This window comes from Miscanthus floridulus, chromosome 18, assembly GCF_019320115.1.
Source record: "Miscanthus floridulus cultivar M001 chromosome 18, ASM1932011v1, whole genome shotgun sequence".
Lineage (NCBI taxonomy): Eukaryota > Viridiplantae > Streptophyta > Magnoliopsida > Poales > Poaceae > Miscanthus > Miscanthus floridulus.
Window position 1 is genome coordinate 116,721,674 of NC_089597.1, and position 25,102 is coordinate 116,746,775.

At 44.2% G+C, this 25,102-nt stretch overlaps 1 long non-coding RNA gene across 4 annotated transcripts; it reads left to right on the forward strand.

The window, feature by feature from the left end:
• Positions 1 to 186: 186 nt before the first annotated feature.
• LOC136519985 (uncharacterized) lies at positions 187 to 10,206 on the forward strand. Of its 4 annotated transcripts, XR_010775095.1 has the most exons (9): positions 187 to 898; positions 1,163 to 1,304; positions 1,443 to 1,587; positions 1,731 to 2,136; positions 4,265 to 4,532; positions 4,763 to 4,884; positions 5,052 to 5,217; positions 7,008 to 7,161; positions 9,745 to 10,206. It is a non-coding gene; the product is annotated as an uncharacterized lncRNA (long non-coding RNA). The 4 variants fall into 4 exon arrangements; XR_010775092.1 differs by having other exon boundaries at positions 187 to 1,304; XR_010775094.1 differs by lacking the exons at positions 7,008 to 7,161; positions 9,745 to 10,206 and adding exons at positions 5,396 to 5,702; positions 6,080 to 6,668 and having other exon boundaries at positions 187 to 1,304.
• Positions 10,207 to 25,102: the final 14,896 nt, after the last annotated feature.

Here is a 25,102-nt window from a genome sequence, read left to right on the forward strand (position 1 = left end):
GCCTTCTCTCTCCTTACTCATTACACAATCGAAAGACCTGAATTAAGTTTCAGATACACTCTAAGCCGCCTTCTCTATCCTTGCTCGTTACACAATCGAAAGACCTGGATTGAGTTTATCAAATCTCCTCATCTTCGCTCCCCGTAACTAATCACCCCGCGCGCGGCCTCGGCAGAAAAAAAAAAAAACGGACGGTTCCCTCCTATCGCCTCGACCCACTCGCGCCCCCCTACCCCCGACGCCGACGCCGACGCCGACATGCCTCCTCCACGCCATGCCCTGGTGCCTCCCAGCCCTCCCCACTGACGCCGGCGGCTTACCGCTGCCCTCAGCCATCCCGCACCCAGGAGCACCCACGCGGAGCATCCAGGAGCGCTCGTCCTCGCCGTCAACGTCGCCGTCGCGAGCCGCGGCCGGCCTAGCAATGGCGGCGGCGAACTTGCTCGCGAGCCGCGACCTTGGGCGAATCACCGACGCCCACGCCCAGGGCGCAGCCTCCGGCGACTCCGCTGCCGCCGCTGCCTTTTCGTCCGGCCCCGTCGCCAGCCCCCGGCGTCTCCTCCCGCGACGCCTCCCCTGACCTCCTCTCCGGCGCCCTCCCCGACCCAGAAGGCCGCCCCTGTACTGGCCTCGGCGCCCGGCGCATCACCGACGCCCGCGTCAAGGCCGACCTCGCGCCGCCCCATCCGCTCCAGTCCACCATCCAATCGGCAACGACACATCGCTCTCCTAACGCTGAACAGGCGGAGGCGTACGGGCTTGGGTCCGTGTCACGTGCGAGTACAGCTTGATCTACTCCGACGGTGGGAGTGGCTGGTGGTAGTGGGGTTCGGTGGTCAGCCGCTGGCCGTGAGGGCAGGACAGAACTGGCTCATCGGACAAGGGCATTGGCAATGAGGTAACGCGCAACAGGTGTTCGATGAAATGAGCGGGCATGCAATTTTAGGTTTGGCTTCGACTGCAGTTGTGCCGATGGAGCAGCTGCGTTCAAGTGCAAGATGGCTTAGTTGTGCCATTGGTTAGAAAAATAATATGGAAGCTTATCCTCTTTTGTTTACGATCTAGCTGAATTTTTGGCTAAAGAATTCTCTGTGCACATGCTTTTCCCGGATCTTGATAACTATGCAGGGATACATACATATTGAAAAATTATTTGTTGTAGCTGTGTAAAGAACATTAAGTTTTGGACAATTTCCAAGCATACATGAAAAGGAAGGAGCCTGATCTAAAGAAGCAAAAGGAACCTCTTCTACAGATGTCACAGCTGCACTTGCCAATCGTTATCACCTCAAATTTACAACTAAGTATGTTTCTTCCCTCTGGTTTCTTTGTAAGCAGGTAGAAAAGGGTGCTGGAGTTTTCTGCGATATGTTTCTGAAGATACCCTGCCTGCTAGGCTCTAGAGTTAGATGTAAATAACTTTTCAATGTTTCTAAATGCAGGATGAAAAGACAAGGCTCTAAAAATTATTGCTATTGTAGAAAACTGCCCTGGTGGTATGTATGAAAAGACAAGGCTCCAATTTGCACATGCAGGAACTGTTATTCCTTTTTTACTTCCTTCCTGGTCTCTTACTTGAAGGCTCAGGTATGTTTCCACCTCTTTCGCTTAGTCCAGTTCTTGAAATCCTTCCTCTGAATTATATGCCTTGTTTGACACATTTATCAGGATTACAAGGCTCCAATTCGTGACTGAATGTTCTTTGTTTATTTTCGTGCTGGTTGCCACAGGGTGTTGCTCGATGCCTTGGCACCATCGACATCTTCAAGGAGTTCGGGGAGGACGCCAAGGTCTAAGACTGCAAGAGGGTCGTCATCATCGATTTGTGAGGAGAGTGACCAAAAATATTTGTTTAATATAACTTACAATTCAAGGCAGATGGGAATCAGTTAAATATTATTGTTGATTACACTGACTTGCATTTCATTATAGAACAACAATAATAGAAACATTGAGTGTCATATCCAGTATTTCAGTTAGCACTATATTTTCCTTTTAGTGAAACAGCACATGATAATGCTATTTTCATTGATTAAGGCAGGATTTTTTTTTCTCAGTTCTGCCATGTACATCCAAATCTATCCAATATCAACACTGCCTTCATCAATGGCGCCCTTGGGCAACAAGCTCAGACCTGTAAGACCCACTAGCCTACTCCCTTACTCTCTTAGTGCTCTTTCTCATTGCTCTAATTGTTGTGCAAACAGAAAACAGATACAGTAGTTGCTTTCACTACTGTGGTATTATTATATGTATTGTACATAATGTACATTACTAATGGAAGGTAAGAAAAGTTTGGAAACAAAGGGAGAAGAAAAGAGGGGATAAAAAGACTCCAGGAGGGCCTAGCAGATTTAGCTAGGGGTTTGGCCCCAATAGAGAATTAGATATCTGGAAGGTTTTGAATTAGATATTGTGAAGCATATCAAAGAAAGAAATTACAGTCCACCCTCAATGAAAATACCAAATTGTCAGCTTTTGCTGCCATCCCCATCAACAAGGAGCTCTATAGCTCTTGCTGCCATCCCCATCAACAAGGGCCTCATCTCGTCTTCGAGAAAGCTCCGATTTAATCCTTCCTAATTTTGATCTGTGCTCATGGACCTCGGCCCCATCCGTTCGATTGTCCGTCGATCTGCAGAGCGAGCGCGAGCTCCGCTGCTGCCACGCCCTCCCTCTCTGGCCGGTGGCAGGGCGACATGTGCAGCAGGCCGGAGTGGCCGCCTCCCCCTCGAGCTAGCGCGCACGCGCTCCTCGCCTCGCCTGTCGCCTCCCTGCGCCATGGACGCCGGCGAGTGCTCCACCTCCACCAAACCCCCGCAGCCCTTGGCCGCCTCCCTGCCGTCCCCCTCCGTGTGGGTCAGGCTAGGTACGGCAGGGCAGCCGCCCCCTCCCCTCCTCCACGGGTTCCTTCATCTGCACGGCTTCTTGATTCTTTTTTTTTTTTGGTTTGGTTGTCCCATTCCTGATTACTTAGCAGTGCCCGGTGGTGGAGGTGGCCGAGGACGACTCCGTGGTCTGCTCCCTCGTCGCGCCGCCGGCCTGCGGCGGCGGTGGGGAGGAGGTCGCGTGGTGCGAGATCAGGCGCAATGCCGGGGACGCGTCGTCCGCCACGATTCGGAACCTCAGGTGCTCTATCCCTGCCTGTGCGGATTGCGTCGATGCCGTTTTCGTGTTCTTGCGGATTCTCTGACTCTGGTGCCGTGTCGTGTAAGACTCCGTTGTTTCACTGCGTGTCCTTGCGAGACAAGTGACAAAATGTCAGAAAAAGTCAACTGACGGGGACTTTGTGTGAGCTCTGTTCATCGCCTCGTCAGTTGTTACAGGAATTGGTGGTAGGTTACAACCTAATTGGTTGTCACGGCTCCAATGTTGGAATGGATGTGTTACCTTTACCTTTAGTGCTTGCCTGCATACCTCGAATGTTCTCCAGTGTGGTCCCTTGAAAGCGGTACAGTGGTAGTGATAGCGAGGCTAATTTGTTGCCTGTTCCCCTTTTAGTCGACTTGGAGGTACCAGCTTTTTGTATCCTCGTCTGTTCCAGATTGGGTTTATCTGTTTTCCTAGATTGTTGTAGTCTAAAAGTTGTTGAGAATGCTCATTATATAGCTAGAGAAGTCAGGCAAGTTGCAGTTTTGCTGCGGCGGGATTTGCCTACATTTCATATAAATCATAGATTCCAATTGGTAGCAGTTTGTCTATACATTTGATTAGTATGGTTGTGCAAAATCAAGAATGGAAATGCATATTGCAAACTCACATATTGCATTCTTGGCACTCTCTTTAACTTATTTGATGACTGGAAGATATGTCTTGCCAAAAGGAAAATAAAAAAGGTTTTATCTTTGTGTAATCTCTTGGCTCACGAAATTAACCTTTTTTCCTTTGTTGTGCCTCATAATTTTGTTGTCTATTTTTTCTATGATTTGTTTTTGTTGAATTCCTCCTGATGTTACATGCTTCTCATGTCTTCCCTGTTCCATTGATAAAAAACGGATGCAATTATTTTTTCTGCAATGTAATTTGGCCGTTTTAGAAGAACAGTGGTGTTATTTTAAAATAGCAGAATACACTGTGCTAGCAGTAAGTTAGTGTTGAATAATGTGCTGCAGACATACATATCTCCTGATTTATTCTGTTAATTAACTTTTACTAACGGGCAATATACTATTTAGTTAGTTGATCAATCATTTTTTTGTTGGCCAGTGATTTCTGAATTGATTTTCATCCATCAGCATAAACTGAAATACTAATCAAATTGCAGATTATCCAACCTGTATTTCCAAAGATGCTGATGGCGTGGCCAAAGCCGAGAAGAAGTCATTGGCTTCATATGCCTCATTGGCTTCTTTTTCTTTGGTTGCATCTCCAGATGAGTCATCGGCCAATCATGCTGATAATTATTTGTTCATCCGGTCTTTAGTTCTCACTTACAACCTGAGATGGCTATTCTGAACTTTGCTGCATAAGGTGTTTGCTGAAATGGTTGGCGCTTAGTAGTTATCTTTGCCTTGTCGACAGGTGCAGTAAAGGTAATATCTGCTAAATTCTCAAGATGTTGTTTTCCCTTAGTCGTCCTTCATAGCAACCATGCTTTATTTTTTCGACATGAGCACGAAGTGCTGGCTAAGGGTTGGTGATGATTGTTTTCCAGCATCAAATTTTGCTAGCTCATTTAGTTCCACAAAGGTGGAGAGCTAGGCAAGTTGCTCATCTGTGGGAGTTTGCTCGAAACGTACTGATGTGGGAGTTTTTGTTTCAGGGGTTACAGATGATGGTTTGTAGACACGTGCATTTAGAGACCCAGTCGGCAGCTTCTATGGCTTTGAAGTCACCACATGAGTACCACCAATGCCTCCTATCCTACATATGGTTTTTGGCAAGGTTAGTTTCCATGTATATGGATTGTTGAATTACTGTTAGCTTGTAGCATTGTTTATGTGGGGCTCAGCCATGTCCGTTGAACTGACCGAGAAAATGTCAATATCATTGTCTGATGAAAATCAAGTTGGTGCCAAATACTTACACGTTTCCTCCGATGGTCATGCTAGGATCTCCATCATCATATGCGGATGACAAGCATCTCGATTTTGCAAGTCTGGTGACGAGCATCTCGATTTTGCAAACATCATGAAGAGCACACACCAAGTCTGACCACGACCATCTCGATTTTGCAAATACCCACGAAGATCCCACGTTCACATATGAATTATCGTGGTATTTGTCATTCCTGCAGCTTCCTGCAATTCAGCTATCTAGGTTTAAGTATTTATCATTGTGTACAGGGGATGATGTGTGAAAATCAAGTGTTTTTTTTTTTGTTTCGTTAGTTTGTGAATTTGTGTTCCTTTCATCGGGTGATTTATTTTTAAGCTTTATGATTTAATTTTTCTAGACGTCACCGTAGCGTGGCCGCGCGCCTGGTTGCCGTGCAACCCTTCTTCGGCGACGAGGCGCCTGACGGAGTCGGAGCTGCGGCTCCGCGACGCCCCGTTCGGGAGCCCCTTGCCCTAGCGACGCCCGACGCAAGAGCTGCATCGATGCCCCATCGAGGCCGCGGCACCCCCGGGCGAGAAGCGACGCGACCGCTCCCACCTATGGCGCAGAACAGATCGCCGACCTCCTCAACCTCGCGTCCCTAGCCGCGACGTCCACCTTTTCGAACCCAGACACCTTGGCCCACGGCTCCATCTCAGCGAGAGGTACGCGTGCCGCTTCTTGCGCCCAGCACGTTGCAGGTGTGGATCATCATGGTGGGGCGTTGATGCGGCTCACCGTGAACTATGGAAAAAAAAAACATTGGTTGTTTTCATGTGCGTTTCCAAGATAAATCCGTTGCGTTAGCACGGACATTATACTAGTGTTTGCCTAATCCATGCAAGGTGTGTCGCCTGTGCATGATGATATGCCTGCTACCTCAGTACCTCTATATATCTATGAGAAGATGCGTGAGGGGTCCTCTAGAATTAAGCTCCGATCCGTCTATCTGGCCGTGCCTGCACGGCGTGCTGTTTATTCTACTTTGCATGCTTCGGTCTGAAAATATGCAGAGACTGATGGTTTGATGCATGTCGTATAGGATCCATATACAGTTGTTCAGGAGTTGATCTTTCAATTAATCTCATAAAAAAGAGGATGAAGAAGGAGAAGCATAGATAGACAGATCATAGCACAAATCATCACAAATACCGCCGCCCCCGCCGCCGCTGGGGGGCCAGCAGGGGGAGGCCTCGTCGCGGCCCTGCGGGAGCTGCTCGAGCTTAAGGACGGCCGCATCCAGGCTTCGGCCTTCTTCTTCGCTTGGGGAGGCTCCGTGGTGCTCCACGGGACCGTGCTCAACCGTGCGGATAATCCGGAGCATGTCCTGGCTGGATACGGCCGGTTCGCCATAGGCGCGTCCCTTGGGTTTCTCACGCTCAGCGGCTTTGACCGCCTCGGGCGCGCTGCGGCTCGCGCCGAGGAAGTGCTCAAGGGATTCTTCCAGTAGGCGGTAGCTGACCGGCTACATCCGCAGCGAGATAAATCGACGATGCGTGTGTATTCCCCTCGATCTGTTGTGTTAATAGTTCTAGCGCTTGGGCTCACGAAGTGTATATGTACTTTTTGAGAATATGTGCTTTCGATATATGTTACAAGACATGATACTTGCATATATGGCATGCTGTCAGTTTCCGAGTGGCTAAATAATTGCAATTAAAGTTCTCCTTAGGGTTGTATTTCCAATATCCCTGTGAATATAATGCCCACAAATTGTCCCTTCATTGGACGTTCATGTGCACTCATGTCCTCAATTTTCATCAGATCTGAATATGTCCTGACTCCTGAGCTGAGAGAGAACCGGGGGAACGAGTAGTTAAGCTGTGATTGTTATACAAAATAATGTTGCCGGTCTTGCGTAAATTATCAATTTCTGTCCCTTTTTGATATTTTTTCTCATCCCAACAAAGAGATGGTTTTGATTTCTCTTGTTTTTTATGTCCCTACTAAAACAAACACTTGCTGTGCAGATGGTGGCACGCTAGACAGAGGGCGCATACTGGATTCAATGAGACCAGGGCTACAGGACATCAAAACAATTTTTGGCTAATCACTGATCAAGTGATCATAACCTCACAACAAACTGCATCGATTTGCATGCCTCTGCATCATCACACAATTAAGGTATATGGCCATGGATCCACATATGCGACTGGAGTCTAGACTCTAGAGACTGCTCGCAGGATGCTAGCCAGTAACCATTTCTAAACTATATATGGTAACAATTACCAATAGTAGCATCTAGCTACTTGTCAAGTTGCACCGCTATTTAGCTGCATATCAAGTAGTGTTACCGATTTAGCTGCAGTAACTTAGGAGTTTCAACTTGATGCATCATACTTTGACAGTGTTTTAATCATGAGTGACAACATATGATAAGTGAAGCATCCAGATGGTGCTGCTTAATTGGAAGTTATTTTCCTAGAGTAGTTCAGGATATGACACTTTAAAAACATAATATAGGATTCACGCTACTCATTGGCGTGGCACCCTGATCCATGTGTATGGAGTGGCAAATTAATTCCTGAGGTGCCAGTCAGAGATGGCAAATAATGTGCATCAACATGTGTTAAAATATAATATATCATTCCTTAGCATGATCATAGAGTTAAAATATATATTGTAGCATAGATGATTCCACCATTTATTTTCAGGCAGAGAAGTTTTGGCACAACTAAAAGTGAAATAATCTCAAATTTGGTGAAGTATATATGCTTTCAGTGCTAGATGTTGGGATATATATATAAGTCTACATATAGACGGGTGTGATAAGTAGACAAAGAACTGTGCATTCCTTGTGCTATGAGTTAGAACTACCGTTTTATTGTAATACAAAGTTTTGGTGTCTACTTCCCTCCTCCTTTTGGCCATTCTTCCAGTTGGGCGAGGCAATGAAAACAAATAAACGTATACAGCGAGGGTCCGAGGATGCAAAAGTGATGAATTGAATCGTTATGAACTTGATGGTGTTTATTATTGTGCAATCAATCTATTTTCAAGTGGTCAGATGAAGCATTGTTGCAAATTTGAGAAAAAATAAGTTAATAAATGTCTTATATATAGACCCCCTCTGATTCCAAATATTAAAAAGTTGAGTACACTGTTGCATGTAATTAAATATTGCACCCATCTGTTCGGGCATATTAGGAATCAAGAAACTCAATTATGCGTATTTAATGTACAAAAGTTGTACTGATACATTCATATTCAACAGATACACATTTATTTTGTTATAGTTGATGATGTATTATAGGAGACAAATTGATGGTCAAAGAATGAACTTAAGACTTTTTTAGTTCTATCATTCTCTTCAAAAAGACATAGGTAGTACCACTATCAACCACTATTGTCTATTGTGCATAGTCAAATATCATTCATCAGGCAGCCTGATATGATTAATCAGAGTTTAGTTTATCATGCTTTTCATTATGTATTAGTGGCAAATACTTACTTTTAATTTACAATGATCTCGATGAGCATTCTTATTTTTACAAATTACAAATAATTAAATACCCACATACTAATTAATTAAAGAGATTGACAATAATTATCTTTTTTAGCAGAATAGTAGGATATGATCTTACTGCAAAAGTATATTAGAAAAGGCAATTTTTATATGACAGGAGGAAAAAGTTACTATATAAAGTTATATAGTTGTATATTTCCATGATTATATAGCTGCACTATAAGCTAGCTAGCTTTTTTTGAATGAACGGGCACAAGAAAGTGCCTATTTCATTGATATAGCAGAGAAAGGTACAACTATATTAGAGGATATCCGAGAGACTTTTTAAAACTCACACTCTAAATCATCATTTTGAGAGCCATTTGAATAAAAAAATTCTTTCTAATCTTTCAGCTCTTCGACAGCTTTTTTATATCTTGTGTACACTCTAAAGAGTTAACCTCGCTCTCCATCTTTGACTTGCGAGAAATCCTGAATAGATGAAGGCTATATTTGGATAACCAATTAAATAAGCTGTTGGAGAGTATTTTTTCACCAAAATCTCTATTCCTAACTATTATGAAGGATATAAAGAGTCTTTTAGAGTTGCTCTTAGAAAGGGCAAAAAAGAAACGAAAAGAGGTAGGGACAAAACCGAAAGCCAACAAAATTACTAAGGTTTTTTGCGCCCGTTTTACCGGTTGCCGCTTCCGTTTTATCTGTGCAAGAAGTGACAGAGGGCTTGATTCTCGCTTAGCAAAAACCCTTTGCGTTTCTCTCCTTCTAGATCTCCCAAATGATAATATGATAATTAAGGAGGGGGAGACTTCCTAAGCTAGCTTTTGCATTGCATGAATGTTGGATAATAACAAGTTCTTCCTAAAAGGCCAGCGTATGGTTTGGACTTGAATAGTGAAAACCACGTGTTATTTGGGTGATCCAGATACTTCAAGGTGTACAAGTTCATACTGCATGGTTAGACATTATATACACACACACACACACACACACACACACACACACACACACACACACACACACACACACTTTCTGGTACTAGAAGATGTTCATAATGGTTTGAGTGTTTGAGATTTAGCTTTCCCCTTCTTTCAAGGGAAAGGCATCATATATATATATAGAAGCTCAAACTCCATTGCATGTTTCCCTTCGTACATATTGATATATATGCACCATGCATATGACAGTGAGATTATGAGTTTGATCGACATGTTCCTGGTTTTGTCCACCTTTTGCATATGCAGGCTAATTAAAGGTGCCTTCGTTGAGATGTGGCCAAGGTAAAAACATGGCCTGAAGAAGAGTGGCAGCTCCCATATAGTATATGGGATCATATCGTCACAGCTTCCGTGATCGTTCTGATCCACGCCACCCCAAAGCACCCACCTGCTGATGCTTCCACAGGTAGCGGCCATCGTCGTGTTCCTGTGTGCCGTCTGCTTCATTTTTGCCACCATGTTAAGCAGATTGTGTGAGCAAGATAGGTCTTGTTCATATGCATGTCTCATCACCTCGAGAGTGGAACGCGGTCAAGTCATGGTACCACGTTCCCCCGTGCTGCCGAGCGCGTGCCTGTCGTGTTTGCGGCTTTTGCGCTGCACAATGCTCGAACGGTTTCAGCAGTTACATTAATTCATATGCACGATTGAACAAAAGGTGTGTTTCAGACATGTAATAATAATTCCAGGATATGTTCGACTGTTGAACTCCAGAGCTCTCCTGGCTCTTTTTGTTTGGTTGTTGCTAAGTTTTGAGACATCGGTCTCTGTTACTGCAAGTACGGACACGTTTATCTGGTAATTCGATTCAATCAATGTACATTTTGAGACCGACGATGCCCTCCTCCCCATTTCAGCTCGTCAATTGCATCCGTCTCAGCTTTCCCAGCCCAACAAGCTTAGGCTCGGCCGGGGTACGTACGGTGCTGCCCGTGCCCGGTAGAAGAAACGACATGGCATATTGGCATATATATACTAGACATTTTCTAGACAAAAAAATTATTTACATTTTCTCTGCAAAAATTAAAAGCTGCAACCCAATTGGGAACCGAGTCCTTGTTCACAGCAGCTTACTGTGTATCCTAGCGGGTGGAGTGTTCAAATCGAAACAACTAAAATTCAGGGACCACTTGTTGTCCGATGACTAGATCCGCGTAGCTGAGTGGTGCAAAATTTCTAATTTCTCCCGCTAGCAGCCACACACCACACCCGGCCCTCCCTCCTACGTACGGTGACTAAACTAGTTGCTAGTGCACACGTCCATATCTGAATCTATCATCAGCGTTACCTATAGCACGCATGCACCTACTAGCTCTACCGACACTACGTAGAAAACGATTTTTTTAGGAACGGTTCGATTTTTTTAGGGGTGGCTGATGATGGAGCCGTCCCTACAGTAACGTACTAGGGTGCTCAGACACCAGCCGCCCCTACAAACGGAACAGCAGGGGCGGCTAGTGTTACGAGCCGTCCCTACAAATGGGGTCTGATTTGTAGGGGCGGCTCAATCACCAGCCGCCCCTGGAAATGGTATTTGTAGGGGCGGCTGGTGATTGAGCCGCCCCTACAAATGGCCCCGTATTTATAGCACCGATTTGCACCAGCCACCCCTACAAATGCCCTCCATATAAAACAGATGCAGCTCCTTCTTCCTCATCGGGTCACTCACTCCGACCCATGAAAAAAAGGTGGGGAGACCTTGGGCACCTCCCAAAAATTGCTTTACTAAGGGGGGAAGGTTTTGGTCTCAAATCCTTTGGTGGAGAGGTTGTAGAAGGTAAGAAAATGATATTCCAAACTTTTTTTGAAGTTTTAATGGTTGGTTAGTGAGTAATTAGAGTTTTGTTTTTCTCTCTCTTCTATGATGCTTGAGCTATTTATGAGCAAATTAGACCCAACTTGTAAATGTACTAGGGTAAATTAGGGAGGGGAACAAGATCATACCCTTATTTGGTCCATGTTTCTTGATTTTAGTGAACCATTAGTTAGTTTTATGGATGTTTCATGTGCATGTGATCTAGATCTAGGGTTTGATTTTTTTATTAATTTTGTTTTTGTAAATTTATGTTTGATAAAATTGGACTAGGGTTTGTATGAAAGATATTGGGTAAAGTATAATTATTGCTAATTGTTGTCTTTGAAATTGTTTATTGTAATCAATAAATATGTATTTTAATTATTTATGGATAAATGGGCCATTAATTAATTTTTCTCTACCATGGTGTGTTTGTATGCTTCATGTAATTATATTAGATTTATATTCATATATATCTGAGGTATATACAATTATTCTCAAATAATTATTATTTTGATTTATTTTTATATATATCTGAATAAGTAGTCCTTTAATGTTTGTTTTGTTGTTGTAAAAGATGGAGTACAGGAACTCTTGGATGTATGGTTCGTTAAGGTTTAAAGCAGGTTTCCGTGAAGAGGTGGATAAATTTATTGAAGCCGCAACGAAGCATGCAACGACATTGAAAGAGAATAAGGATACAATTATTTGCCCCTGTAAAGATTTGAAGAACCGTATAGCATGGACAGATGTGACTATCATCAGATCACATTTGATTATGCGAGGATTTGTTGAGGACTACACAATGTGGATTCATCATGGTGAAACGATTATTGTTAACGACGAGGATGAGGAGGAATACGACGACGAAACCATAGAATCCCTATCCCAATATTCAGCAGAGCTTGATGCATGAATGGATTTTGAGTTTGGCAATGAACAAGGTGGTGATGCTGGTGGTTGGGATGGTAACGACGAATGTGGTGCCAATAATGATGGTGGAGCACGTGTCGGAGTTGAAAATGATTTAGATGATATGATTCGAACCCTTGGACCAGAGATTTTACTAAATAGCCCGAAAGGTATAGAAAATTTAGAAAGAGTGACAAAAGCATCGAAGGAGACTGTGTATGGTGTTGAAAAGGGTTGTCCGACACATTGGACATTACTACGTTTCGTGCTTGAGCTGCTCATCCTGAAGGCTAAGTACGGCTGGTCAGACTGTAGTTTCAATGATCTATTGCATCTCCTGTCATGGGTGCTGCCACAACCAAACTCAGTTCCCGTCAACACGTACCAAGCGAAGGTCATAAGTCCATTGACAATGGGGGTTGAAAAAATACATGCATGCCCCAACCACTGTATACTTTTTCGTGGTGAAACGTTCAAGTCATTGGATAAATGTCCCCGGTGTGGGGCCAGCCGGTACAAGAACAATGACCTTTACGGTGGGGACGAACCATCCACGGGGAAAAAGAGGAATAAGAAGGGTACAAAAAAGGTGGTACAAGAATCTCAGCCCCCAGAGGACACTCCATTAGGCAACGATGCAAAGCAGAGAAGAATTCCTGCCCTGGTAATGTGGTACCTGCCAGTGACCGACCGCTTGAGATGTATGTTCCTAAACCCTAAAGAAGCCGCACTCATGACATGGTGGGGTGATGAGCGCAAGGTGGATGATGATAAGATTGCACACCCGACTAATTGTAGTCAGTGGCAAAGGTTTGATGAGAAGCACAAAGAATTCAGTGATGACTCAAGGAATGTACGGTTTGGCCTGAGCACCGATGGAATGAATCCCTTCAATGAGAGGATGAGCAACCACAACACATGGCCAGTGATCTTGACCATGTACAACATTCCAACATGGTTATGTCAGAAGAGAAAGTACCTTCTCCTCATTATTCTTATTTCTGGCCCTAAACAACCAGGCATTGATATAGACGTGTTCCTCGAGCCCTTGATGCAAGAAATGGAGAGGCTATGGAGGCATGGGGAGCAGATGTACGATGCGTTCCGAAAGGAGGACGTCATATGTAGATCAATAATATTTGTTACTACCAATGATTACCCCGTGCTGTTTGCTTTGTCTGGACAGATCAAAGGGAAGACAGGGTGCTTGGTTTGTTTGGATGGTACTACATGGGTGTACCTAGATGCATCCAAGAAGATAGTTTACCTAAGGAACCGACGCTTCTTAGGACCTGTTTGGCAGGGCTCTTCTCCGGCTCTGGCTCCGGCTCCTCCAGAGGAGCCCTGCCAAACATTTTCTTGAAAGAGCCATTTTTCAGTAAAAAACAGAGGAGCCGGAGCCGGTTTGGAGGAGCCACAATTTGTGGCTCCTCCAAAACGGCTCCGGCTCCTCCGGAGGAGCCCCTTGGGAGGAGCCATGCCAAACAGGTTCTTAAAGACAGGTCACAAGTACCGCAGCAAATTGTTCTTTATATTTTATGACAATGCCCCGGAGATTGAACCCCCTCCAGAGAGACGTCATAACGGAGAACATGTGTACAGAATGGTGAAAAACATACGCGTCGTCTATGGAATGAAGAATTCGGATGGGACGAACAGAGATAGAAGCACACCTCCTGTCGAAGGCGTACCTTTCAAGAAACAATCGATCTTATTTCAGTATCTGCCTTATTGGCCAGACTTGGAGGTCCCCCATGCCATTGATGCTATGCACGTGCAGAAGAATGTCTTTGAGAGTCTCATTGCTACCTTGATGGACACATGCAAGTCAAAGGATGGTCTGAAAGCACGGAAAGACATGGTGCAGCTAAACGTGATGCCATAGCTTCACCCGGTACCTGAGGCTAATGGAAATACACTCTGCCCGCGGCGTGCTTCAACCTAACACCAGACGAGAAGAGAGCTATATGCACTTTCCCGAGGGGGATAAAAGTCCGGATTGGGTTTTCAGCAAATGTGAAGAAGCTAGTGTCGATGAAGGACTTGTCAATAACACACTGCAAGGCTCACGATTGCCATGTGATGCTGACAGTGTTTCTACCTATTGCAATCAGGGCTATAAAGCCAGAGTTCTTGAAAATGGCCATCACCCGCATGTGCTACTTCTTTTCGAAGATCTCACAGAAGACAATTGGCAAGGAAGAGCTGAGTGACCTACATGAATTTGTGGTGGAGACACAAAACCAACTGGAGATGTGTTTACCTCCTGCTTTTTTTGATATAATGCCACATCTCATGATTCACATGGTTCATCAGATACAGGCGCTTGGCCCTTGCTACTTGCATGAAATGTGGTCATATGAGCGGTTCATGTCGGTTTTAAGTCGATACGTGCATAATCGAGCATACCCAGAGGGCTCCATGATAGAGGGTTACAGTACTGAAGAAATCGTCGAGTGCTGTCAAGAGTACCTAAAAGTACAGAAAGGGATTGGTAAACCCGATTCTCGTCACAAGGGTAGGCTGGCTGGGAAGGGCAGCAGTGGTAGAAAAGTGTTCATCGACCATGATTACAAAGAGGTGAGTCGGGCGCATTACAGTGTCTTGCAGAGTACACAACTGATGCAACCATATATTGATGAACATTTGGCTATCATTATGTCGGAGAGAAATGGCCGTTCGGATGATTGGGTCATGAAACAGCACAAGCAACGACTAACTACATGGTTGAAGGACCAAAACATACCGCCTGAAGAAACCATAGACTCTATTACCATTAGTAGGTTGACGGAGGGGCCATCGAGACAAGTGACATCTTGGAATGCTTATGACATCAATGGGTACACGTACTATACCCACGGAAAGGATAGTAAATATGTGAACCAAAACAGCGGCGTTCGAATAGAGGCTCTCGATGGATTAGGGCGAAAGATCCAATACTTTGGCATCATTGAAGAGATATGAGAACTTGACTATGGAAGGGATATAACGGTGGCCATGTTTCGATGCCGCTGGATCAAACAACACCAACTGAACGAGATCGGATTGAGAGTCCTAGACCTCGAGAATCTAGGCTACCAAGATGACCCTTGGGTGCTCGCTTCACGTGTCGCACAAGTTTTCTATATGTCTGACCCACAAAGTAACCTCCCCACGAAGAAGAAGACAAAGCACGTGGTTGCCTCCGGGAAACAACACATTATTGGAGTTGATGGCGTGGATGATGTTGAAGCTTACAATAAGTACGATGAGATGCCGCTATTCACAGACTTTCCTAAGAAGATCAGTGTTGTGGAAAAGAACCTCCCCAAAGACATAATGCCATGGGAACGAAAAGGTGTCGAAGGGAAAGTCGTTACAGCGGGCTAGCTAGTTGTTGAACGTGGAGTGTTTGTGTAAGTGTGTGTTTGTAAGACTTTATTTATACATGCATGTGAGACTATATATTTATGTACGTGTGTAAGACTACATATTTTTGTATGTGTATGAGACTACATTTTATGCATGTGTGTGAGACTACCCTTTGCAACATCCAGATGACTCTATTTGAACATCCACTTTATTACTACAAAATTTCATATTACTTTGTGTTTTTGTGATATAAAAAATAGAAAATATTTGTAGGGGCGGCTGGATCAGGAAATGTGATGAATACCAAAGTTATATAACTCATCAATATCTAAAACTTTTATTTTGGTTATTTCTTCATCTGACAAAATGATAGTAAATATTGTTCACAAATCAACATGTCTCTCATAGTTTATGAAACTATGAGTGATATGTGGATTTGTGAACAATGTTTACTAATACTTTATCACAAGAAGAAATGATCAAAATAAAAGTTGTAGATAGTGATGAGTTCAACAACTTTTATATTCATGACTTTTGTAGTTGAAATCATTTAAGGTTTCAAAATCTAATTTGAAGTTGATATTTATTGAAATTCAAAATTTGAACTGTCCAAATTTAGTCAAATAAAAAGATGACCAAAATAAAAGTTGTACATCTTGATTAGTTCTACAACTTTGATGTTTACAAAATTTTCATTTAAGCTCATTTAGTGGAGATGGAATTATTTTAGTTGTTTTAAATTTTAAATTTTAAAATTTTAAAATATTATTTTTGTAAAGAACAAAATATATAATTATATCTGTATATATATCATGAAATTATTTATATATAGAATAATTAAAAAAATATTATATAAATTTTCATTGTGTTCTTTATATACAAATTACAAAATTATTAATTAAAATAAATTGAAAAATATTTGTAGGGGCGGCTTACTCAGGAACCGCCCCTACAAATCGATTTGTAGGGGAAGTCGGTGTTTTAAGCCGCCCCTGCAAATCGCACCGAGCATATATGCCGCCGCGCGCCCGGGCCTGACGTTTGGCTAAGTCCTGGGCGCGACTCTTTTCACCGACGCCGGCAGGCTGCCAAATCTTCTCGCCGCCGCCGCCTCCCTGACCTTTCCGCCGCGGACGCGCTCCGCGAAGCCGTCGCCCCGACGCTGGCGCCTGATCTCCTCACCCTCGGGCCAGAGCTCGACATCCCTAGGCCGCGACGGTGCCGCCCCATCTCCATGGCGGCTAGGGTTTGAGAGGCCAAGGCCGGCCGGCCCACCGCCGCCCCATCTCCGACCTCGACCTCCAACGCTGCGACCTCCTTCCCTTGGCTCTGTCCTTGAGGTCTCTCGGCCCGCTACCGCGCCGTTCCAGCTTCACCGCGCGGGGTTCTTCCTCTGACCTAGAGAGCCGCCGCCGCCTGTCTCCGTCCTCGACCTCCCTCGCTAAGGCCTCCGTCTCCTCCAGGTACGCCAATCCCCTTCTCCATTCCTGCTTCTTCTCTAGGTATGTGCTATAGGGCACTGAAAATTATATGCTAATATTCATCATTAGAAACCAATGTGGTACTTAGTGACATTCCCTGATAGCCAATTTATGCATTACTTGTTCTAAACTGATGGTACTTAGATAGTGATGGTACTTTCTGCATAGTGATGGTACTTGTTTTCAGATGATGGATTGATGGATTAGTTATGTCGATCATGTAAGGTACTGAAGAGGGCTTTGCCATTGTTAGTAGGCAATGGTGCTGATGTATTGCACCTGTTAATTTGGGGATGATGGTATAGTCATAGTGTCATACAGAGAAATTATACTTGTTGGACACACAGAATTTGTTGAAATTATTTGTAGCAGCTATTGCTCATGGAACCACTACAGAACTTGCCAATACATAATTTGGAAACATTGATTGCATCTTTTACTAGTATGACTGAAATTCACGCCTTTATTATTTGTAGCATCTATTGCTGATGGAATTATAATTAGTTTTGATGGAGTGATTGTTTCAGTTACACTTAGTTTTGAACTGCGGCACTACCTAGTGGGAACTGGATTGCTGTTTTGGTAATAGTCTATTCATGCATTATATAGTGTGAAGTGAAACTGCATTGGTACTGGTCTATTCATGCATTACCTAGTGTTGTTTTCTGAACTGCATTACAGGGCACTAGTAAGTATATTCATGCATTGGTACTGAAAGTAACTATGCTAAGTGTCTGTAGTGTTGTGTTAGTACTATTAAATTTCTAAAAACAGGATAGTGGTGATTTCAGCTAAGTGTCAGTGCTCATTTCAGTTAAGTTTCGGTGCTCATTTTAGTTAATTTGCAGTGCTCATTTCAGTTCAGTTTTAGTGCTCATTTTAGTTTCAATTTCAGTGCTATTTTCTGAATGTGAACTACCTGATGCTGTGATCTACCTGATGTGTTGGTTGTATTGTGCTCTAGAATTTCAAATTCCAAATAATGGTCTATTGCTGTGATGACCTGTAGCTAGTTTCTTGACTTGCCTCGAGTAACTGGTAAGCTGCAGTTGGTTACATATTGCCACCTAATTGAGACATACTGAAAACCTGAACCTAGACAAACTGTTAGCTTGTGCATGTGGCTCTTGGATGGTACTATCAGATTAAATTGACTTCATTATTTTTTGCTAGTTAAAAGAATGAGACATGGAAGTAAAATCAATTACCAATCACATATATTTCCATGTTTTTAGACTGCACCTAGAATGATTAATTAATAGCATTAAATTGAAGAGGAAATGTCATTAGCAGATGCCAATGTCAGTTCCACACTGCTATCACAAGTTTTTACAGATGTATTGATCAAAGCCTTGCTAACCTATTTGCATAATTATTGGTAATTTGCATAATTACTTGGCTTATCTTTGAGGTTTAAGTAAATCAATCTTCTGTACTGTACATGGAAATATATTTATCAGAATTTACATCATCAAGCATCATTTGCTTGCCTATTGGCCTCAGCATGGCTTCTATCGGCTACTAACACTTGTCGGCTTCCTACAGGCCAATTTGTTTTTGCTTCCTACAGGCTTACCGATAGTACTTGCCTATCGGCTTCCTACATGGCAGCAGCTGCTGCTCTATCGTCTCCACTCTGTTTCTTATCCTCTCCTCAATGTTTGGTAGCCGCAGCTGCTCTATTTGTTTTGTCAAGCTCGTGCTGCTCTATTTGTTTTGGCAAGCAGCTGCTGCTTTTTTTGGTCTCCTCTCCTCTCCTCTTCTCTCCTGTCCTCTCCTTTTTGCATATGATGAAACTGTCATCTCCATATAATATCTGAAATGAGCTGATGATCAAATTCTTGTGAGGAACTAGGCATCATCTACCTTACCTTCATGCACTTATTTGTTACGATGCCTTGATGCTCCAAGATCATGATCAAATGATTATTGACATATTTCTAAGGCCTCTTACTCATACTCCTACTTCTACTACTACTACTAGTACTACTGCTTCTACTACTACTACTACTTCTACTATTGCTGCTGCTCCTACTACTACTTCTACTACTGTCCTACTACTACTAATTTCTGCCTTTTGCTTATAGCAGTAAGTGATTTACTATGTTTTCACATTGTCCTGTCTTTTGCCATCAGCTGCTGCGCTATGTTTGCTAAGCAGCTGTTGGTTTTTTTGCCAAATCTCCCCTCCTCTCCCCTCCTTCTCCTCTCTTCTCTGTTATGATGCCTTGATGCTCCAAGTTCAAGATCAGATGATGATTAACATGTTTCTGAGGCCTCTACCACTGCTACTTCTCATTTTTATATTGTTGTTTTATAGGACTACTTTGGTTTATAGACCTTTTTGATTTCTTATACCTTCTCGCGTACCTAAAGCACACTTTCTTGCATCTTTTAGAACAAAGCACGAAATAATGTCATGGACAACAGACAGTGCAGCTCGATGCCTCGAGCATGATGAGCAGCCAACCCTTGAGGAGCAAGCACTAGAGGACCAGCTTACTCAGGAATAGATCGATAACGAGGTAGAAAAGGATCTAGAAGTGATGCTTACTCAGGAGGAGTGTGACAAGGAGGAAGGCCCCGAAGGAGAGGCTACTGAAGGCGAAGAAGAAGAGGATGATGAGTCAGAAGAGGGATATGAAAGTCCCGAGGATCCTTTCCCACCTGAAGCAAGAAGGAGGCCAACGGAGAAAGATTTGGACAAGGATTTTGACCCGAACGAGGAGGTAGGGAAGAAGCCTTAGCATGTAAATTTTGCTAAAGCTTTGGCTGTGTTACCTCTGCTAACACTTTGACCTATCCTATATACAGGTCCCTCCTGAAACTCAGAGAAGACGACGTCGACGTCCGCGACATCTCGCTGGACAAGATGGAGTAGAGGAAAGGAGAGCAGAGGCAACAACCACAGAGACGGATAACGATGCCTCTGCTCCACAAACTCAAGACACAACCACGACTACCAAGCCTAAGAGGAAATGGGGGGATATAAAAGGAAATCTGTATCCAAATAAGGCTTGCTATGTGATAACAGAGGTTGGGCCAGCAGGGGAGATCCTTGAACCGAAGGAATTAAGAGGATGATTCCGTAATGCGATCGGGGCCCTAGTAAGAGATAAATTGAACCCAGCAATCCCTAACTGGAAAGAGGTACCAGAGAACATAAAGAATGCACTATGATATAGGCATCTGAAGGTCAATTTTAGATTTCCAGAAGGTAAGCACGAATTGGTAAAAAAAATGCTATCAGGATGATGGGAGAGTAATTTCGACGTTGGAGGTCGGAGCTCAACACAAAGTATATCCAAAAGGGGTTAACTCCCTTCAACGAGTTCGGCAAAATAACTCCTAGTCAATGGGAGGAGCTCGTGGCTCAGAAGACTTCAGCGGAGGCATTGGAGCTCAGTGCCCGTAACACCGAGCTGGTGAAGAGGAACAAACACCACCATCATCTAGGCCCCGGTGGCTACTATGCCAAGGAAGAGCAATTTAGAAAGATGGATGAAGAGGCCGCAGCTACTGGGAATATCGATGTGATGAACTTGAAGGTACGCTCAAGGAACTGGATATATGCGAGGAGTACAGAACCATCCGACAGTAATCTTAAGTTTGATAAGCCGGAGACCCAAGAGGCGGTATCAAGGATACTGAAATATGCTGAAGACAAAGAGACGGGCTCATTCAATCCTTCCAGAGAGAGGGACGAGCTTAGCCTTGGCTTGGGAAACAAGGAGCACACAGGCCGCACCAGGGGGCTAGGGAAAAGGATGACCTAGAAGCAAGGATTCGAAAAGGACAGGCACATGTACAAGAAACATGGCCGAGACCGGGAGACTAGTCTTGAGCTCCAAGTGAAGGCTCTAGTTGCGAAGGCGCTGGAGGAGCAAGGAATGTCTACGGAGCCACGTATATTAATGACGCCGCCGGGAGAACTGGCATTAGTTGGCAGCCCTCCGAAAGTTCCTAGCAGCCAAGGTTCCACTGCAGCCACAACCCCAGTCGATCTCATACGGGAACCTACTAGTTGCACCTTGGTGTTTCTCAGTGGCCGGCAGAACACTATGATGGAGGTGGCAATGGGTGTGGCATATCCTCCCGGTGGCTTACACCACAATAATAAGATACCGTCGGAATACACTAGGGTCGAGGTGCATACAGTGAAGCCCGAGTTCATGCAGTGGAGGATAGACTACACAACTCCCGAGGGGCTGGTGTTACTCGGAGATGTTATGGGGCAGTTCATCCTTTGGCACAAACGGGACATTATATTGACTGCTTCTTCGCCGCCTCCCCCTCTCTCAAATTTCGAGCGAGTTGTTGAGGCCGGGGAGATATTTTCACCGTCTCGTGACCCCCACATTCCTGAGACGCCACATTCTTCCCCGCCTCCTATCGAGCATGTGCCTGATGAGATGCCACAACCTTCTCCAGCTCGTACCGGGCAAGTGCATCATGAGATGCCACAGTCTTCTCAACAAGCACAACCGATACATGAACAACGAGTGCCTCCTGAAGAAGGTGATGCACAAGAAGATGAGGACGTGCCTGAATGGGAACTCCAAAAGAAGATTCCAATCAACATAAGGCCAGTTTATGTTCCGATCAAAGACGTCTCATCGGTGTCCAAGTTGTATTCCCATGATCCGTTCAAGCCTGAAAACCAAGTTAAAAAAGTCCCATCATGGGGTTTTGAGGAGGCTGTCAGTAGCAAACTCCACCAAATTGCAAAGCAGCATCCAAATGTTGATGACATCGAATGGTCAAAGGATTGCCCGAAAAAATATGAAAGAGGCGAACCCTTCCTACCAAACCGGGACATCCAGCGCCCACCACTTGGAATGAGAAGGTTCCATGATTGGTACTTGCGTGTTCTCCCAACGAGCATAGATATCATACAAGCATGCTTTCCCACCGACACATTTGGAAGCCCAGCCGGGAAAATTGTCTTTGCCTTCAATGACATGCACACACGCTTTCACCTGGGAGAAATGGAGATGAATCTAATTCGCACGTGGTGCCTGTAAGTCCTTGTCCTCCCGATATGATATGAATGTAATCTTTGAATTTTGTTGTAACTAACCCACGTCGTGATTTGTAGAATGCAAGTGCACATTGTCAAACAAATGCCAAGTGTGAAAGCCGGGTATGTAGACCCTCAAGCTATAGCCCAAACAAATTTTAATTACCCTAAATGGTGGACACTGGATGTCAAAGAGCTAGCAGCTACAAAGACTCTTCGGGAGAAAGAGCGCATCCGTAGTGCGAAGCTAAGGGAAGAGTCCCTTAAGGTTGTGGCATACATTGCCTTGGCTTTCAAAAATCTCCAACACCACTCTACTATATGGCTACCATACAACTTCGAGTAAGCTCAACTCTATACTTAAAGCTTTGTTCGATATATTTCATTCGATACAAAAGGGCTTATCTAGTTCTATGATTAAATCCATGCAGCAACCACTGGATTTGTATAGCCGTCGATGTCGGGAGGAGCATGGCATGGGTCTTTGATTCATTAGATAAGGACACGGTGACATACAAAGACTTCATATCGATTCTCAAGACGTATACATATCGACAATCCTCATTAGCTTATATGTTTGTATACATACTTGTAACGTTCACTTTTGGATACTAACAAGTTGTATTTGCTAAAATAATTCGAACAGGGCATTTAGGTTCTATGTCACTAATCATCATGGAAGGCATGATCCAGCAAGGAAGGAAAAGCTGGCTATAAAAACACTATGTGCGGTAAGTGTAACTTACTTCTTCAGTACTCCGTTACATGGCTGTCAAAAGCATTACTAAACATTTTCATATGCAAAACACACAGTGCCCCAAGCAGAAGCCTGGGAGTGTACATTGTGGATACTATATATGTTCTATGATGGGTAACACCGGTGCCTACAGGAGACACCCCTTAAGGGTAAGTTTGAACCTCTTCACCCGTAGTATAAAAACTTCGTAAATGGTATGAAATACTAAACCGAAACTTCGTAAATGGTATGAAATACTAAACCGATGGTATCTTATTATTGTGGTGTAAGCCACCGGGAGGATGTGCCACACCCGTTGCCACCTCCATCATAGTGTTTTGTCGGCCACTGAGAAACACCAAGGTGCAACTAGTAGGTTCCCGTATGAGATCGACTGGGGTTGTGGCTGCAGAGGAACCTTGGCTGCTAGGAACTTTCGGAGGGCTGCCAACTAATGCCAGTTCTCCTAGCGGCGTCATTAATATACGTGGCTCCGTAGACATTCCTTGCTCCTCCAGCGCCTTCGCAACTAGAGCCTTCACTTGGAGCTCAAGACTAGTCTCCCGGTCTCGGCCATGTTTCTTGTACATGTGCCTGTCCTTTTCGAATCCTTGCTTCTAGGTCATCCTTTTCCCTAGCCCCCTGGTGCGGCCTGTGTGCTCCTTGTTTCCCAAGCCAAGGCTAAGCTCGTCCCTCTCTCTGGAAGGATTGAATGAGCCCGTCTCTTTGTCTTCAGCATATTTCAGTATCCTTGATACCGCCTCTTGGGTCTCCAGCTTACCAAACTTAAGATTACTGTCGGATGGTTCTGTACTCCTCGCATATATCCAGTTCCTTGAGCGTACCTTCAAGTTCGTCACATCGATATTCCCAGCAGCTGCGGCCTCTTCATCCATCTTCCCTAATTGCTCTTCCTTGGCATAGTAGCCACCGGGGCCTAGATGATGGTGGTGTTTGTTCCTCTTCACCAGCTCGGTATTACGGGCACTGAGCTCCAATGCCTCCGCTGAAGTCTTCTGAGCCACGAGCTCCTCCCATTGACTAGGAGTTATTTTGCCAAACTCGTTGAAGGGAGTTAACCCCTTTTGGATATACTTCGTGTTGAGCTCCGACCTCCAATGTCGAAATTACTCTCCCATCATCCTGATAGCATTTTTTTTATCAATTCGCGCTTACCCTCTAGAAATCTAAAATTGGCCTTCAGATGCCTATCCCATAGTGCATTCTTTATGTTCTCTGGTACCTCTTTCTAGTTAGGGATTGCTGGGTTCAATTTATCTCTTACTAGGGCCCCGATCGCATTACAGAATCGTCCTCTTAATTCCTTCGGCTCAAGGATCTCCCCTGCTGGCCCAACCTCCGTTATCACATAGCAAGCCTTATCTGGATATAGATTTCCTTTTCTATCCCCTCATTTCCTCTTAGGCTTGGTAGTCGTGGTTGTGTCTTGAGTTTGTGGAGCAGAGGCATCGTTATCCGTCTCTGTGGTTGTTGCCTCTGCTCTCCTTTCCTCTACTCCGTCTTGTCCAGCGACATGTCGCAGACGTCGACATCGTCTTTTCTGAGTTTCAGGAGGGACCTGTATATAGGATAGGTCAAAGTGTTAGCAGAGGTAACACAGCCAAAGCTTTAGCAAAATTTACATGCTAAGGCTTCTTCCCTACCTCCTCATTTGGGTCAAAATCCTTGTCCAAATCTTCCTTCGTTGGCCTCCTTCTTGCTTCAGGTGGGAAAGGATCCTCGGGACTTTCATATCCCTCTTCTGACTCATCATCCTCTTCTTCTTCGCCTTCAGTAGCCTCTCCTTTGGGGCCTTCCTCCTTGTCACACTCCTCCTGAGTAAGAATCACTTCTAGATCCTTTTCTACCTCGTTATCGAACTGTTCCTGAGTAAGCTGGTCCTCTAGTGCTTGCTCCTCAAGGGTTGGCTGCTCATCATGCTCGGGGCATCGAGCTGCACTGTCTGTTGTTCGCGACATTATTTCGCGTTTTGTTCTAAAAGATGCAAGAAAGTGTGCTTTAGGTACGCGAGAAGGTATAAGAAATCAAAAAGGTCTATAAACCAAAGTAGTCCTATAAAACAACAATATAAAAATGAGAATTAGCAGTGGTAGAGGCCTCAGAAACATGTCAATCATCATCTGATCTTGAACTTGGAGCATCAAGGCATCATAACAGAGAAGAGAGGAGAAGGTAATGTAGGGGCGGCTGCTAATGATGCCAAGTTCCTCACAAGTTCTTGATCATCAGCTCATATTCCATATAATGTATGGACTTGGACAATTTCATCATCGGCAAAACAAAGAGGA